The 19,026-nt window shown below is 38.8% G+C and overlaps 1 protein-coding gene across 1 annotated transcript in view; it reads right to left on the reverse strand.

Moving 5' to 3' along the window:
- Positions 1-19,026, reverse strand: part of LOC108138239 (chaoptin) — a 41,310-nt gene that overhangs the window by 20,348 nt on the left and 1,936 nt on the right. The window lies entirely within an intron of this gene.

The raw sequence follows: 19,026 nt of genomic DNA on the forward strand, positions 1-19,026 counted from the left end.
AAAAATTAGGAGTGATTATATGAATACCACGTATATTTTAAAACATTTTTTAGCCAAATACTTTCATGAGTTATATATTGTATAATAATTTTCATTTCGTTGGGATTATTATTTGATTTTATCCTTGTAGGGCTAAAAATGGTAATCTATTGTTGTATGTCCTTAATCAGTTTATTTTCAGCTCATAACTCTTTCATGGGACATTTCCCGTAAAACATCCGATACCCTTTGCCCACACTTTGACAACAGAACAGGCCAAAGAGCAAACTACACAATAAAGTGTGAATTCCCCGCAACCAGTGCCGCTATCGCTGAGGAATCCTTTGCTGCCATCATCTTCCTTTGAGCAGAAGGACGAATGCCACGAAAAGGTCAACAAGGGGCGGACTGGCAGGCTGGCGGGTGGGCAGACCGCAAGTTTTTATTACGCATATAATGCCAGCGATTTGCCCGAAGACCTCTCTGTGAGCCCTCACTTCACAGAGAGGTCTGCATCATTTTTATACTTTTAATTTTTTATGCCGGTGACACAGTGACATGAAATGTCAACGAGCTGCAAAACAAACAGCAGCAGAAGCAGCAGCAGCAACAGCAGAATCAAGAAAGTCCTGGACGAGGACCAGGATAAATATGATGAGCGTCCGTTGGGGATGATGTCCTGCTAGTTGAAGCCGACGTCGACGTTGACGTCGACGCTGACGCTGACGCTGACGTCGACTGCGCAGCGCAGCATGAAAAATGCTGAAAAACGTAGCATACATTTGGGAGCCGTTGGCTCGCAGTTTCTCCGTCCGTTTCGCTCGCTCTATCTCTGTCGAGAATTTGCGAGTTTGTGCGATAATAACATATGTAAGTTGCCTCCCCGCACACAGGGCATGCATATGTGAGCATGTCGGTTTTAAACTCAGCCCCATAAGCTGCTCCTGCTACTGCCACCGCCGCTTCCGCCCAACAAAAATAAAAAGCGAAAATGGAAAAACAAAATGATTTTAAAGCCGTCGCTCAGACGGGGATCAGAACTTTAAATGAACTTAACAAACTGTGAGCGTGTATTTAACGCAGCCAAACATGAAAAAGGTTCTTGGCTGCGCGATTACTTGGTAGTGGGTGTGCCTGAGCCTGTGCCTTTATATATAGAAGAGTGTTCCGTATACATATTATATCCTCAAGATACATTACAGTTAATCGGCGTCAAGTCAATTAAGGATACGGCAAAGTTTTGCCTTTCTCGTGGTGGCAGCAGTACTTATGGTAAATGTATGGGTTATGATTATCCTTGCTGAGGGTACCATCAGTTTGCTAAGTTTATGTTAAGTCAGAAAGAGTCATTTTATAAAACCCAATTTAATCATAAAACATATATCATTTATCTCTATTTGGATAATTTAAGTGAGGACTCTCCACTTGATATATATTCTTTAGTCCTCATATCTTGCTCCCAAAGCAAAGATTTTTCCAACAATTTTTCACCAAGTAGCCATCCATTCAACTAGATAGTTTGGATTTGCTGGCAAACCGACTAAGGCCACTCCTTGGCCATATCTCACACCTTGACAGATGCAAAGCGATCCATCTTCGGCATTGAACCTGCACATATGCATTGGGTTTTATGAAACCATTAGCAGAACGGCGCAAACTTTAAGATACATTCATCTTGCGAGGCATTTTAAAAACGAACTTAGCCCCAAAACGGGTTTGGTCGGAACCGATTGCTTGGCCATATAAATCACACCACCCAGCACATCGGCACAAACACACACACACACACACACACACACATACACACAGACTCAGACAAACTGGCACAGTTTAGTCAGTTCATTGAAGTGTCGTTTATCGCTTTTGCTATTTTGGCAGCGCCTTTCCGTGAAACTGCTTTTGGTCATAAATATGCCAATTTGGCAGAGCGACCCTCACGCCCTCATGGCCTTAACAAGGTGATTCTCCGAGTTTCCAGCTAACCGAAAAACCAGCCAGCCAGCCAGTCAGCCAGCCAGTCAGTCAGTCAACCAGAGTCAGTCAGAACAATAAAAATAAAATTTATTACTCAAAGTTTATGGCATAGCAATAAATGTATCTTTTCTGCTGAGTACCCCAGTATCTGTATCCATAAATATGCACCCATTCGCACCTAAGTGCGGTGGGGTTGTGCCACATGTGGCGCCCAGTGAGCCACCCACCATCCATCAGCCACCACGTTCAAATTATTATGTTGCCAGTCTCATTCCACACGGACTACCTACAACCCTTGATTCAAATCCCATAAAGTTGTCGAGTGGCTGTTGCTGTGATAGTTGCTACTGCTACAGCTACTGCTGCTGCTGCTGCTGGCCGTTTTATGTTGGTCGGAGCTAGCTGTTCGGCAATTGCCGCATCATTAATCTTACTCACGGAAACGGCGCTTAGGTCAAAGTTTTGAGTTTGGGTAATTTATCTTCGACTTGCCGCAATTATGTGCCAGACGGAGGGAACGAAGGGAAAAGGTGGGGGGCAGAAAAACTAGACAATTTTGCACCGTATGCTGACACCTCCGTTAATCCCAGTCCCGTTGGCAATCCACGACGCACCTGAACTTGAAACGGCATGCCCAGAACTCTCAACTCATCTATGGGGAGATCCTCGACGCTCTCGAAAGGGTTGCTCTAATAATTCTTTGCTTAAATAATTCAGCAGCAATTTCGCGCCCGCGGCACTAAAATTAAATTGAAGTGTTTACGGAATGCACATGAATTGCTTATGAACGACAAGCGCCAAACTATCCAAGGCCGTTAGAGGGCGGTAGGCGGTGGGCGTGGCTCGAAGCCTCAGGCGTGTCATGTTGTGTGGTGGGCGTGGTCAGGGCTACGATGTGTGCCCACGCTCTGGAAATACGTATTCCATGCTTATCAAGCAAATGACAGTGCACAATGAACGTAGAAAGTACAGGGCGACAAACGAGTGATGACCAAGCAACCCCATCGTACATGCACAGTGGCTAAAGGTGACATTAATACAATGAACGCCATCAGTTCGGAATTCAATGAAATATTACTAACCAGTCAGTAACCTAATTTTATCTAAAAATCAAAGAAATCATAGTATAGGTCATTGAAGAATGGTTCTTCAACCACGAGCAAATTTATCTGAGGATCATGATCACATCAAGCAATTTTTAGATAATTTTTTTAACGACGAAAGCTAAGCAAAATTAAAAATTGTTTTATTCAGATATCCTTTAAAATTAAAATCACATAGAAAACACTTTAAAAATAGCTATTTTGATATAAAATATTAATAGCAACATATTTTTACAAGAAGATAAGTTCAGTATATATATTTTTTTTTTAAATATAGGACTTAAATTTTAAAATTTTGAAATGTTCTTTATAGCAAATTAAAGGGTTTGTCTTCCAAATTTGAGGCAACCAAACCTTGCACACAGAAATAAGCATATAAATATTCTGTTACAATTGCATTTTGCCTCAATAACAAGAAATAATAGTAAAGCTTTGTTAAATTCAATTTCAGACTTAAAACTTTGGCTTCACTTAGCTTTCTATTTGCAGTCATATAACGTATATCATAAATAAGCACTTCCCAGGATTAATGTTCATTTCTTCGAGGAGGTTCCATTTGGCATGGCTTTATTCCCCGATTTGGGCCACTGTTTCACTACGTTGTTGTTATTCGCCGGGCACACAGCCGCACAATTAATTGCGTAAACAAAACGCGACGGACGGTCGGGCATGAGCATTGAATTATTCAAATCATCTATAATTACAGCTGGCAACTCGCCCGATTGCCTGCTACTCGCACTCCATGCCACGCCCACCCTGCCATTCCGCCCAACGCATTTATCAATTAAATGCGAACGCAGCAGCAAATCCAGCAATTGCAACAATAATATGTAGCATCAGCCACAATAACAACGATGGCAGTAGCAATGAGGCCTTTGCTGGGGCAGCAATTAAATCATTAAAAGTTTGTCATAAATAAAGTGAGGCACTTGACAATTATTAAAATGAATTACATGGAATTGAAAGAGAGAGAGAGAGAGAGACGGAATGGGTGTAGAAGCCGAAATGATTGGGCACAGAATCGATTGGGGGCGCAAAAAGGATTGACTAAGGGAAATGCCAAAACGATATATACGAGCTTTTAAATTTATGCCCTGCCTTTATGGCTCTGTGTGAATGCCGACCTCTGGGTTTATGAAATGCCAAGCGGCTGTTTTCATTCTTATTTTTTCAACTGTTTAATCTCAATTACCAGTGCGAAATATGCAATAAATCTGTTATTGTTTGCTTTTATAACCGATATGCTGGGTATGCTGAGCTGCTTTAAGACTCCGGCAGTATAGAGACAACTTTGAAAAGGTGCGAATTAATTCAGTATCTACTGAAAATAATCATTGTATTATCAAAGAGAAAAATACAATCAGAAATCCCTTTACCGTTTTTATTTATCTATATTTTATTTGTTTAAAAAATTCTATTTTGACCACTTTGTTCAAAATATTCCTAATGTCAGTGTAAAACTCGTTAAAGAAATTACTTTAGTAATAGATAATTTAATACCAATTAAGAATGCTTAAAACTTCTGATGGTTAAAAATGTAATTTTGTTATGACTTAAATTATAATTTTTTTAAATATGAGTAGATTTGAAATTTTTTTTTTCTAATTTAAAAGCTTGAACCACAACCTTGATTAATATTTTGCTTAAATCAATCTAAATGTAGGAATACCTTGATTAATATTTATTTCTAAATCAAAGTAGATATAGGATTGCCTTTGAAGACCTTGCAATTATTCTTTCACGAATGAATGGTGTCCTTAAAAGAGAACTCTTGAAAAACGCACAAGGGGTATAAAATGATCGATCACTTAGGATTGTTTTGGATTTGTTGCTGTTGCATGTGTCGTTGTGTGTCAGCGGCGTTTTATGCCACTCTTTCAAGTGCCACCGACACAGTTGCTGCAAATGGCGGGTGTACCGCCATTCTTCTGCTCCCGATTGGCTACCTTACCCGAACCCTGCATTCCTCATCCCGCATCCCGCTAACGCTTTTTATTTTTGTTCCATGTATGGGAAGCAATAAAAACACAAATAATGGCAGCAGGCGGATAAAAAGAGGCAATGTGTGCAGGGAACTGCGAGGGAACATACGCAATTTGTGCTGCGTTTGGGGATTGTTGCTGGATTGTTACATTTCTGTTTTCGGCTTGTTGTTGCGTTTGGTTTATGCGCTCTTTTTGTGCTCGGGTTTTGACCTTTTTTTATTTGCTTGCTTGTATGTTAGGCTGGATTTAAGCCTTTAAGCACATAATTTCAATTGCTCTACATAACACAAACGGGATTAATTTTGATTTTGACGTTCGGTTTGTGTGTTTGTTTGAAATCTGTGCTTGTGAGTGCAAATTACCCGGAGCCATTAATGCCGTACGCAGATTTTTGCCATGCACAGTTGAGTTTTAGGCAATCAAAATGCAAACGGAAGCTGGCAGGAAAATCCAAGACCAGAAATATCCTCAAACGCATCTCCACAACTCAAAGGATTAGTGAAAGCCTGGTCTTAAATTTCCGATTCACAATTTGAAAGGTAAAATTTTGCCTGAAGTAAAATATGTGCTCGTGTGGAAGTAAACGAGGTCATGACATTTTTTTTCTTAAAAACGTTTTTTAGCTGAGTGCAAAAGAAACAATGAGCAAAGTTTTAGTTCAGCTTGTATTTACATTTTCAGGTTATATTTTTTTTTGCGTTGCTAAAATTGAATTGAAGCCTCAGGCCATTTGTACATATTTATTAGAACGAATTTAATACTGAAAGATTAAGTACACAAGTTAGTGCATCAATTTTTGAACATATTTTAAAGTTTTTTCTTTCATGAAAATGTTTAATCTTTTTTACCTGTTTTTCAATTGGTTTCTTTATTACAGGCTTAAAAAAATTTGTTAAATGTATACTTCATACTTACAAAAATGATTTCCCAAAATTTTGCTAAAGCAATATATTTAATAGCTCAATATTGTTTGTAATTTATTTAATTGTCCACTGCTTTGACAAAGAGCGCTTTGCAAAAATCGAATGTTGAAAAATATAAATTTATCTGGACCTAATTAATTATTCTTAATTAAAGAGCTGGGAAGATCCTTAATCCCTTCTGCGGTTGTTATGGCTCCTTGAATCATCTTCCACTTTAGCCGCAAAAGCATACTTTTCTATTTATATAGCTACAAATACAGGACAAGAAATCAGGTGAGCGACACTTCGCTAACTGAATGGCTTCATTAAGAAATTAAGGGCGACAAGGACAGAAAATTGTGGAAAATGTAGAAAACGAGAGGGAAAAGCTTGGGTGTCCCAGTTAAAATTTATGAATTTGTGGCATGATTCTAGCTAATCACGTTGCTGCCATTACCCAAAATTATTTCACATATAAACCAGCGAATGGGAAAGAAGGGACAAACATTATTTAAATGTCTTAATGCGTTAAATTTACGAGTGCCAGCCATGTGAATGGCCACGCATAAACTACACGGCGTGTGTTTAGATGTGCGAGGCATGGGCGGGATATTCAAATTCGGTCAGGTGTATAATTAAATTGGAAATTGTGAGCGCACGCACAGGCGAAATACTTGGGATTTGGAATATTTAAACGACTTGGCCCATCGTCGCCCTATTATGCCGGCCACTTGACCGCCACTTATGAACTGGCCAAAAGGTCAAAAAGTGTAGAGCTTTCACTGGAATATCGAATACAATTGGACGGGGGAACCAGAGTTTCGCTCATCAGGTTCGCTGGTCTGGCTGTATATCGTTCTCTCCGATTCCCAAATGACCACGTCAATGGCTCAGTCCCATCGTTCATTCATTCTTGGCCAATTTGACGGCCAGCCACCGACATTTCCGATGAAATGTGTGCCAATGACTCCCCAGGGATCGCAACCCCAGGGAAACACTCAAATGATATTCGGTACGAGTGCTTAGTTATAAACCTAATGAATGCATTAAAGTTGCAGGATGCGATGAATGTAAGCTCATTAGCGAGGACATTGTGAGAATTTGATGGAAACGGAAATTGGATAATACTTCAGAGTTGAACAGGTGGAATGTATCTATGAATATATTTTCACATTCGTTGTTAACATTGTTTAACTTAAAATAAAATAACTTTAAGTTCTAAATCAATTATAATTATTATTTATTCAAGATTTATTTATAGTACTAACAAGATTTATAATTAGATAAAACAATAATAACTATTTATTGCTCTTTGCCCAAACAATAATTCAATAAAAGCAAATTAATTTTAGAGTTTAGTTTAGACAATTATCAATTCATTATTTATGTGTGTGAGAAATATCAGAAACCCAAAATTGTTTATTAGTCGCAAATATTGATGAGTGAAAGCTAACCGCCTATTAAATTCTAGTCCCCAATACATAATTTATGTGTGGATAGCCTGAAAGTAAGGAATTATTCTAATATTCCGTAAATATATTTTGCTCTTAACAATTTGAACAAACTTTGAGGCTGTTTGTTTTGGCAGAAGTGCACACATTGAGGCTGCAGTTAATTTGGAAGCTATCCAGCTTCTATATCCCCACATGCAAGTGAGTGTGTCACGTTGTGAGGTGCTCTTCTGATTAAATGCGAAAATTTAATTGCCTGACCAGCGACACGTGGCGTATAATTAATGTCGTGAGTTCGAGATACTCGCAGTTCCACCGAAGACAACTGACAACGGAGCGAACTCAAACCGAACATCAACTGAATAAGTCATAAGGTTTTGGCTTTTCGGTGCGGTAACCGGGGATGGCAACATCCGTAGGACACAAATAAGCCATATCATTCGCATTTCGTGTATTGACTGGCAGTTAACATGACTTGGGCAAAAAGTTTGCAACGACTTGTGCAATTGTCCTCCGTACATACCGAAATCCCCCCATCCCCCACCTCCTCCCAATCCAAAGTACAATTGCAACTGTCATACGCACGCATTTCCCGGCGGGCAAAGGCAAAGGGGCAAGTTGTTGGCAGAAATTGAGGCGGAGAGTCCTCTCCGCACACATACTATATGTGTACATATCTATATATATATATATATGCATTTGGCAACAATTTATAAGGGCAATACGTGCAGGGCATATGCCCGGGTTAGGTTAGACTTCCTGTCGAGGACAACTATGCGAGGTCCACGCGTGTGCATACCAATGCCCCGACCAACCACCCAGGGCAGTCCAAGGATCGGAGCGGACCAGTGCAGCAAACATTTCAAGAACGAACAGTGAAAGGTGAGGAGTGGGAAGCAGGAGCAGCAGCAAACAAGGCAGCCACTGAAAAACGAAAGGAACTGAGTGGCAACGGCTAGGAGCCACAAATACCCTTTCAAAAAGCGACACGTAATTAATTCAATGCGCATAAAATACATAAATGTTTGTCTTATAACATGTCATTTTCATTTTAAAGTAAGTACCTCAAGTAAGCACAAAGTGATATATGTATACAAGCCAGGCGGATTATATTGCATAACGATTTTATAATCCGTTTCCCCTAATAATTCGGACAGGTGTTCTTAAATAAATTTATGGAAAGATAAGCAGGGGCTAGTTACTTCAAAATAACATAGTTAAACATTTAACGGTGAGTAATTTGAACAACTTTTTAATCCCCAACCTTAATTGCCTAATTGCAATTCAAATTAAAAGTAAAAATAGTATTGGTCGAGATCTCGCTATGTTAATTAAACATTTTAAAAAGTAGTTACAATCATACTGTAACCCTTGCAATATATTAATTAAACTGATAATCTACATATAAAAGTATTAGACACATTTTATAATTTATTTTATTTATTTATTTTTAACTTTATAACCATTTAATACCAACTCTAGGCCCAGGTCAAAGGGTATCGAAAAGGAAGCGGATGTTACGAATGAAACTTATGCCGGAGGTGGTCCCTGAATTCAACTTTGAGTTTTTGAAATTGCTCGCACTTCTAACCGACATTCCCCTTGGCCCACACAGTGTTACCAATTCGATAATAAATATTACAAACTAGACAACAAAAGAAGAAGAAAAAACACATATACATATATATTTGTATATGTCTGCGTATTGAAAACGAATTCAACAAGAAAACGAGAAAGTTGCTTGCACAAAACGAGCGAAAAACAAATTAAATTCGGTTTGTCGTTCTCATTTTTTTTCCCCCACTCCAAGTTTTTCCTCTGCAACACAAATTTTTTTTAGCAATTACGTGGCGGAGGGTGGGGAGGAAGTTTGGGAAACGGAGGAAAATTGAGGAGGTGGAGGTGGAGGTGCGGATGAAGGCTGCACGAAGTCAACGATTTGCATAAGTTGGGCGTGGCATTGCTGGGGCGTTGTCGCATTGATTACAAGCGTGAAAATGAATTTCGATTATGCTATGAAGGCAAGGACGAGGGTTTGGATGGGTTGACAATGTTTTCGTTGCTTTTTGCCAGGACTCATTGTCAGTCGCCGGGCGCCGCTAGGTATGCTATGATTTCAGCACAGCAATTGGTCGCCGGTTTGAGCTGATCACGTTGAATTCGCTTGGCTAGCCCAGCCACATGTAATTTGTGCAATGCATACGGAAATGTAATCAAAGGCAATGCTGAAATCTAGCGCACACCATTTTCCATCGATAAATATCAGAGAGCTCAGTAAAAGCCAGTGCATTTACTACATATGCGATTACACTTCGGGTGCCAAGGCCAATGATCAAATTTGGTTCGTTTATTTAGCCAATTTACTGCGGACTAGAAAATATGTTCGCATTCTGGCCAACGAGCAAAACTATTTCATTCATTTTATTGATTTACCAGCAAAAAATGTTTCCCAAGTCCGAAAGTAAACAATTAAGACTAGACAAATTTAGTTGTTGACAAGGATTAAATAATATAAAGGAACTTGTCTTGTGTAATTTATATTTTATTTTATTAAGCTCTTTGTCTTAAAATTGTTACGCATTTTGTTACGTGTAATCTTAATACTTTCTTTGACATCCAATGACAAACACTTGATAATTTGTGATAATCGATTTGTTTTAACATCGCAAAGTCTTTTTGTTTCTCAAAGACTTTTTCAAGCTTTAAATTTAATTTAAACTTTAAGTGGATACAAATAATCATTAATAAGTATCCAATCTTGTTGAAAAGATATTTAAGATGAGAATCGTTTTTCATTTTTCACTCGTCATTGGAGAATCCACTTATGGTTTTCTCCCTTCATGGCATTATATATTTTTTGATCTATTCTTGTTATTGCTGGACTCGCAGTCGTCTTGAAAAATGTACTTTTTATGCTTCATTACGTGGCGTCTTCCTGTTGTCAGTTTTTCTTTACATTTCGTTTAACATTTGTCACTTTTATAGCCGCATGTGTGTGAGTCTGTCAGTCCGAATGAGTGTGAGTGAGTGTGTTTGTGTGTGAAAATGCCTCGCAGCTGCCCATCTTCATTTTGGTATGTTTTTTCCTTTCCTTTTCCTTTCCTTTTTTATGCTGTTGTGCCGCTTTAGTTGTTGCTGTTGATATTGTTGCTGTCATTTCATCAACAGCTGCTGCTGCACAGAACAAAAATGTACCATGCGCCTAAATCTAAATCTAAACCTAAACCTAAGTCTAAGCCTCGATCTTTTTAAAAAAAATAACAGTTTCTTAAATCAAAACAATTAAACGCATTTTCAATTGGTTAAGATAAAAGGTTTAGTTTGTTCTGTTAAAAATAAATTCTTCTTATACAAAAAGAAAACATTCTTGCACCTCAATTCCATGCAAATTTTTGAATGTATAAAACTTAATTTTATAAAATCATTATCATAAGAGCTTTAAAATAGATTCTTACAAAAACGTTTCAAAAAAATATCTATTTCTTAAGTCAAAACAAATAACGCGATATCGAATGATAAAATAAATTCTTTAAAATAGATTTATCTTATCAAAGACTTTTTCTATTTTCGTTTTTAAATTTTGCACCTCAATTTCTAAATGTTTAATTTCTTCACATAAGATTAAAGAAAAAATACCATTATAATGAGTTAGTTAGTTTAGTTTTAACCATTTGTTTCGAATATGGATTTAAAAAATAAAACCTCCTATTTCAATATGATTTCTTAATAACAATCAGAGTGAAATTTTGTTTTCATCTAAAATCACAATGACATTTTGGTATAGACAAAACTTAAAATCGTTGGATTAAATATGGTTTTTTTTTCTGTGTGGATCTAGCAGAGAGAATCCCCAAACACTTTGGCCCAGCCTCTTTACAACTTGATTTAAGGTTCAGTGGATATGGGGCCATGTCGTTTCGCCTCTCGCTCCCTCTAACACTCCCACTTGGCAGCTTCCCATCTGCCCACGTTCTCGCTTTCTCATGTGTTTGTCTCCTGACAAATGTCATGTTCAAATTGCAGACTGAACTTTTGACTTTTGACAACGACAGAGAATCAACGACGCGATTCCTTGATAGATATGAAGTGGATTTGCCAAGGAGTCAAGGTCGAACATAAATGAAGAGCAGCAATGAAGGCATAACCGTGTACAACAGACTTACATTCAAAAAGTTGTTTCGATTTGTTGCAAAAACATTTAATTTATGTATTCATATTATTCAAATTATTATTATATTCACTTAAATAAATATTGAGTTTTAGGAGTAATTTTATTTCTAATTATTTCTCAGTTTGCACATATTTAAATTAGCATATATAAATAACAAATTGGTTTCATTGTATCATTTGACTTTAATTCTCAATTAATTTGCGAGCTTTATACATTTTTAATGTATGTAATCCGGTATGTTCATAATAAATATCTACTAATGGGATGTCGGCGACAAATGTCTGGAAGCATAATTTAGATTTTCGACCAAAATTAAACACAAAATAGAAAATGAAAGTTTCTTTTGGATTTCTAGTTAAATAGTTTAAACAAATTTTTAGCTTTTAAGAACACGTTTTTTCTAAGCAGTTAGATTAATTTCCTAGTCATTTCAAGGGCAGTAACCTGATCCATTTGCGTGGCACACTTGGTCCATTTGCTTTGATGAATACAATGATCTATCACCGGGCGTTCCGGAGGCAAAACCCTCGCCATTGGGGCTCAATCACATTAGCGTGTTAAACTACTTAACATGGTGAAAGACAACCTAACCTGTGTTACGCCCCAGGAAGATTGTATGGGCATAATATCCAAACATGGTCGTACAATAAGTGAAGGGGCGTGCCACATTACAACTGATTGAATTAATCAGCTTCATTATATTGCTACTATTTGGGGATTTAATGCATTTGCCGGGCATGTTTCAATTAGGCCACAGCCAAGGACTTTGACTCCCAGCCACATAAATTGTCGAACCGCATCGAATGGTATTGAATTGAATGGCACGGCTTGGAAAGGAATGTTTAATGTATACATGTGTATAAAGAAAAGAGCCTCAAGAGCTTGAACACGTGAATTTATGTGGCTACGTGCAGGGCATTTGCCAGTTTCAGAAAAGTCCTTTTGCCAAGAAGAAGCTCCCAGGAAGAAACTCCGACGGGTAGCAGGCATATTTAATGACACCAAGAACAGTCGGCATAGACCATTATTGGAATTGGTTGTCCGTTACAAAAGGTGAAAGTAAACAAAACTAACTAGCAAACAAAGGTGTAAACAAACGAGCAAGTTAACAAAATATTTTCCCTTTTTCACAAGGCAGCACACATTTAGGCAAAACGCATATAGCATATTGCATATAGCATATAGCATGTAATTTAAAGCAAACAGCTTGAGGTATTGATACAATCATATTTGTTTGGTAGTTTAATCAAAAAGTTTTCATTTCACATTTTGCGAATGAATCACCGAGGATTACAATTCAAATGATGATGATTTCGCAATCAATGTCCCAAAAGTGCCGAAGCCCCGACAGGTGACAAGCTCACACAGAGCCCCGAACCCATACAAATTCAAATCTACAAGATACTTGGCACAATGAGGAAGACAACAGTGGAAGATATATTACGTATACGTACACAGCCAGGCATCCTCACTTATCCCCCACATACACACGAATATTGTATTATTTTCAATAAGCAGGCGACATATTGATAACAAAGCATTGAAATATATACAAGCGTCCCTTTCCCCACCCCGCCGCCCCACTTTCTGATTTCAATGGCTGGAAAATATTGAATATGTCCCGCCCGCCCACACAAAAGGAGATGACAGGAGAGGTAGCATCGAAGCGCAAAGCATTTTGTGCCAAAAACGAAAGAAGAAATATTGTATGGTCATGTCATTGTATGGGTTATAAACGTATGCAGCGGGTGGCGGGGGATTAGAAGTTGAATTTCTATTATATTCTCCACTCTTAGGCGGGGATGATGCCACAATGATGATATGAGTGCAATGACAGAGGGACCGCAAAACCAACAGGGTCGGAACGGGGAGATGAATGGCCAAGAATCGGGCATTCAAAGCTGGCGAAGATAGTGAAAAGCATTTAAAAATGCCAGACAGCACAAGATGCAAATGAGAATCGGTCTCTGCCGGCTGCTCCTGCTACTGCATCTGATTTCGCCACACATTTGAAAGTTAACACACGAGTATTTGGTATATGTATATCCCTGCAGGACCACACTCTCACTCAGAGTCAGTCAATCACTCCTGCTTCGATTACAGCAGAAGGAGTGACATTTTTTAGTTGCACCAACAGCAGAAAAAACCCGCAAAATGAATGAAAAGCCAAGATGGAAGAGGGAAAATCCAACTGCCAGCCCACGGCTCCCCTTTTTTAGCAGAGTCTGCTCCTGTCACATAATCCCCTTTTTCAATAAGATTTAAATTTGCATTTGACACATATTGGACGAGGACAGCCAAGCCAAAGACGAGGGCACCGACAACAGCCCAATCCTGGCCAACAAACCGAGGACGATGGTGATGGTGTCGACAACAACTCACAGCCACTGCGAATTGGAAGCAATATGCATGTACCTGCACATAAATATTTCCTCAAGCACCGGTGTGTGTTAGGAACTTTTGTGATATAAAATTGACATAGCGAAGATTACATGACCCATAAATGTTTGCCTCCACGAATTGGTTGGAAAGCGCATGTTATCCCGAATTTATTGTACCAATTTCATGTTTTGGCAACCTTTTATTGTCAATCTTATAAATTGCCTAACCGTTTTCATTAAAAGCATATTTCTCGTTTGGTTTTCTGTTCCCTGTTCAAAAAAGTTAATTCCAAAGTGGTGTTTGATAAACAAGATAATTTTATTTCGCAAAAAAAACATTTAAAAGTAGTCAATTCTTAAACAGTTAATTTTAAATGTCTTTTGTTAAATTTAAATTGAACTCTTTATATCAGATCCAAATTTGTTGATGCATAATTTTCTAATACCTCATTTTAAGCCACCCATGGATCCACCCATAATTTATATTAGCTTTTGGACTATTATTTTAGTTGGCGATATAAACGATGCATTGATTCCAAAATTATTCACCGCCATTGAGCCAGTATTTAATATGTCCGACCAAACAAAAGACGATAAATTTCCAAGATTGTTTTCAGTTCATGCACAAATATTGACTGCTTCTGCAGGCAAACCATAAGCAGATCTTAAATATTCCACTCTTTTCCGACCCGCACCGCATCACACAATGAAGCGAGCACATTAGCATAGGCTCCACAACAGAACATATATTTAACCTCGGCGCATGCATAACAGAGGAGAATGCACTGGCATTGCCAAGAATGGCATGGGCGTGCTTCGAAGGGGGATTCGTCGTGGGGACAGGTGACAGCTTAGGGACTGGAGTGAGACAAGGGGGGACGGGGCAAAAAAGAGGACGTCAGAGGTTGAAATAGTGCAAAAGGTAGTTTACAATAGAGGAAACTGCGCGTCATTAGCATAGCTAAGGGAATTGTTTTAGTTGGTTTCATTTCGTTTGGTGGGCTGGCTGGCTGGCTGGCTGTTCTGGATTGGATGGCTTTAATGGTTTGGATGGTCGGTGAAACGGATGGGTGTGGCACTGGGAGAGGGGCGTTGGCCAACATGGCTGACATGTTATGTGATTTGATTTGGATGCCCCCACTCTTTTCGCCACACACACCTCTCCCATGCACTTCAGTGCAGGCCTGGTCTGTGGCAATTGGGGGTAAGTACGATTTGGTTTGGAAACCTCATTAGTTTGACATTCCAATATGTCAGATTGTGGTTACTCGCAACTGCGGCAAAACCAATAAAAGAGCTATAGCGAAAAGCACGAGCATTGAAAGCATCAAAACGAACGATAATTGTTACTTTCTAATCAATTATGAAGCTTTCATCTGAATCGTTTCATTGCGTAGATGCATAATAATTGTTTCCAATTTATATCCAAAATATTTGTTTTTTTATGCATTTAAAAAAGCAATATATATTAGACAAATATTTATTTCAAGCGGTAAAAATCATTTATATATTGCGGAACAGTGTTTTATTTTAATACCTACATCTAAAAAACATGATCTCAAAATCAATGTTATTAGCCTACATATTAAAGATAATTTTATCCACTGTTGTTCAGAATTTATTAAAATTTTAAGTATTTTGAAACATGAAAAATATATTTCCCCAAACTTAAGCCTAGCTTTAACTATGGTTTTTAGACCCCGTATTTCTTAAAAAATGATGTTTAATATTCGTTTAAGTTGCAAAACAATTATTTGTTTTATAAAATGCATATGCCTGCATATACCGCCATCATTAAAAGCAACTGATTCACTTGTAATAAGCAGACATTAGAAATAATTACTCTGCAGGCATACAACTCTCTTATCAGACTAACAATGCATAATGACGTATTATCATACTCCATTTACGCTCTATCTAATTGCATCCCATCTAGCATTTCAATTGCCGTTGTCGTTGCCGTTCCCGCTGCCGTTCTCTGTCAATAAGCTGCCAGTTTCTCAATGGCCAGGCATCCACTTACTCCTTCCGACATATGCTCATCCATTTATCATAGTCGCTATAGCGATTGTGTTGGATCCCCTTCGGGTTGGGGTTGGGGTTGGGTTTGGAGTTGGGTTTGGGGTTCAGTATCGTCCTTAGCTCGCTTCATTAAAAAGTAAGCCCTTTTAAATTGGCCCCTTTCCTCCAGCATCCAACATTCAACATCGAACGTAGTCAGCTTGCCATTCCACTTGCCATCCGGGCAACAACCAATTGACATTCATAGAAAGCAACGAGACTGCGTTCTTTTCTCCGTTTCACCATTTTTTCCATCGTATCTCCACTAGTTTGCTCCCCCCATATTCAATTTTTTTTCGGATCCTTCTCTCAAATCGTTTTGGCCTGTTCATCTTTTTCCCGACCAGGGTTGTGTGTGGTAGTGTGTGTGAGAGTGTGTTTGGGTGTGCGTGTGTGTTTGCCTTTCAATTTGCTGACTGCTGCGTGTGTGCCCAGTTAGAGAAACATAATCGGGCAATACTTTTCCAGCTATTTGCGTGGCAAATATTTTTGCGGAGCCCGGAGGAAAAGCAACGAGCCATCGAGGCGAAGGCAGCTACAGAATTGTCAAAGGGTTCTCACCATTGGGTGTTTTCCATGCCAGGTTGTCCTGTCCTGGCCTGGCTTGTCCTGGTTTTTGGTTTAGATTCCCGGCTTTGGGACTGTTTGTCATCAGCTCCATATCTGCCGGCCAATTTACATTTACGAGCCGGCAGCAGCGGCAGCAGCCGGGCGGCCGTCAAATATGTTAAATAACGAACTATTTTGCATTTTTATTTTATTTTTTCTCGCCCAGCTCATATTGAACATGGAGGGGGGGCGGTGGCAAAAGGGGTTGGGTTTTTCCCGGGTAATGCCTTGAACGCCGAGAATTTGTGTGCGGCTTTCAATGAGGAATGTGTTTCTGCTTTTGTGTCTGCGTTTGGTATCCTCCTACCCGGCCTGTTTACACAACCATGTCAATTTAAATCTATGTCAAAACACACGACTTAGTTGAGGTTTATTTATGTCGGTTTGGCCCCCTTCTTTTCTCCTTTATGTACAATTCAATAAAAAAATAAAAAGAAAAAAGCTTGAAAGCGGTTTTTTCCACTTTTTTATTTGCATTTCCGAGTCACGTAAATGGATCTTCGGCACTATCTGGATAATATTCGATTTCCACACGTTTCCCTTTTTCTTTTTTTTTTATTTTTCAATGCCCTTCGCTTTGTGCCAATACCTTTTAAATTGGTTTGGCTGACAACGCCTCGCCCAATAAATATCTAATTTCCGTCGAATGTGTTCTCAATACATTGTGCACGAATTAAAGTGGGAAGTGCTCATTTTTATTTAGACGCCCTACAAGTGGGGGCGTGGCCGGGCTTAAGCCCATCAAGCGTATGATTAGCGTCAATCAGTGAAATCGTGGACGTTTAATTAAAAATCAATCAGTTGCTGTGACATAAAAGCGAATGGCTCGATAAACAGTTTATGTAGCCAAAGTTTAGTATCCGCGGTAAAATCGCCAACGCAATATTCTAAGGGAAAAGGGGCGTGGCCGGGCAGGCGATACATTGAAAAATGTTGTAGTGGACATCAATCATTTTGTTGCACGGCCTGCCTGGGCTAGGTTTCGTGTTAATCAGGAAAACACCCATAGCATGATAGATTGACTCACTATTTTGTGTGGCTAAGGTTAGGTCCCTGTAATTAGGGGTGGATTGGAAATTGTAGACGTCAGGAAATTGTCAGTGGATTGACTTTCAACTTGGACATTTTGGGATATGATGCGTAAGTCAAACCGTTTTGGAGTTTTATTTATCGTTATTATTATTATATTGTTATATATTTAGTTTTGTTTTTGGCATGTTTCATTTGTGACATAGGAAATTCTGTGCGTAATTCTTTTCTTTAAACATCTTGTTTTTTTTTTTATATTTATGTATTAATTCAATAAATAATCTTTAAATGTATTGATTAAAAGCCAGTAGATGCCAATTACCTGATATCGAAACGTATTAATATTTAAAATAAAAATCACCATTTTTATAGCTTAAAGCGGTTATTTGACTTATTAAGCTCATTTCATTTGATTGCATAAATCATAAACCAAACCGAAAGTCTATCAGTCAATCAGTGAGAAATGCCATCAGGCTAGCAAATAATTTAATCGACAGCACGATACTGATACGCAGAATGGGTTCATAATGAGTTGATTAAAAGCCAGCGTAAACTTTCTACCAAGGACTGACCCCGGTCAAGGTAAATTAACTTCGAGTGCAAAGTGTATGAGTGGACCCTGTGTTTATGATTGCTTTCACGCCTATCTGGTCATTAACCTAGGAACAACTTTGCCCCCAAAAAACACATTTGCGGTCGCCGCATCTTCCTTTTTTTTTGCTTTTTGTTTTTGCATTTTTATTAGTCCACAAATAAAACTTTTTGTGTTTGTCTATCCATGATGAGGGTTGGACAGGGGTTGTAGGGTAGGGAGGACAAAGGACCGAGGTCCTAAAGCATAAACAGATCAATAAAACAAGAAGAAGCTTAAAAGCCGAGACGACAGCCACAAAACTAGCAAAGGAATCCGGGCAAAACAGTCCAAGAAACATGAACAGCGGCAACTGGCGCAGTTCCCATGCAAATTTCACCAGACCTACGACACCCCTCAGCACAGAGACCCAGAAAAAGACCCCAAGAATACCCCATAGAACCCACAGAGGCACCTCGAGGACGACACTCTCCTCGCCATTAACTGTTGCCCGTCCATTTGTTTGTACAAATAATGTGTAAGCAGGCATATTTTTGTCAACGAGGCTAATTTCTGTCACAGATTTACGTGACAATGGCCCAGGCAAGAAGCCAGAGCGCTGAAAACGCTCGCAAAGCCAAAGAAATCCGCAACAACACGCATACACGGAATAAAAACACAACAATTACAAAACAGGTTTCATCAAAGGGGATGGATGGCTGGATGGTTGGGTGGTAAATGGGTTATGGGTTGAGGGCTGTGGGTGGTCCAAGTCTGGCAGTTTTTGGTCGAAATATTTTCGTTTCTTGT

This window comes from Drosophila elegans, unplaced genomic scaffold, assembly GCF_018152505.1.
Source record: "Drosophila elegans isolate 14027-0461.03 unplaced genomic scaffold, ASM1815250v1 contig_814, whole genome shotgun sequence".
NCBI lineage: Eukaryota > Metazoa > Arthropoda > Insecta > Diptera > Drosophilidae > Drosophila > Drosophila elegans.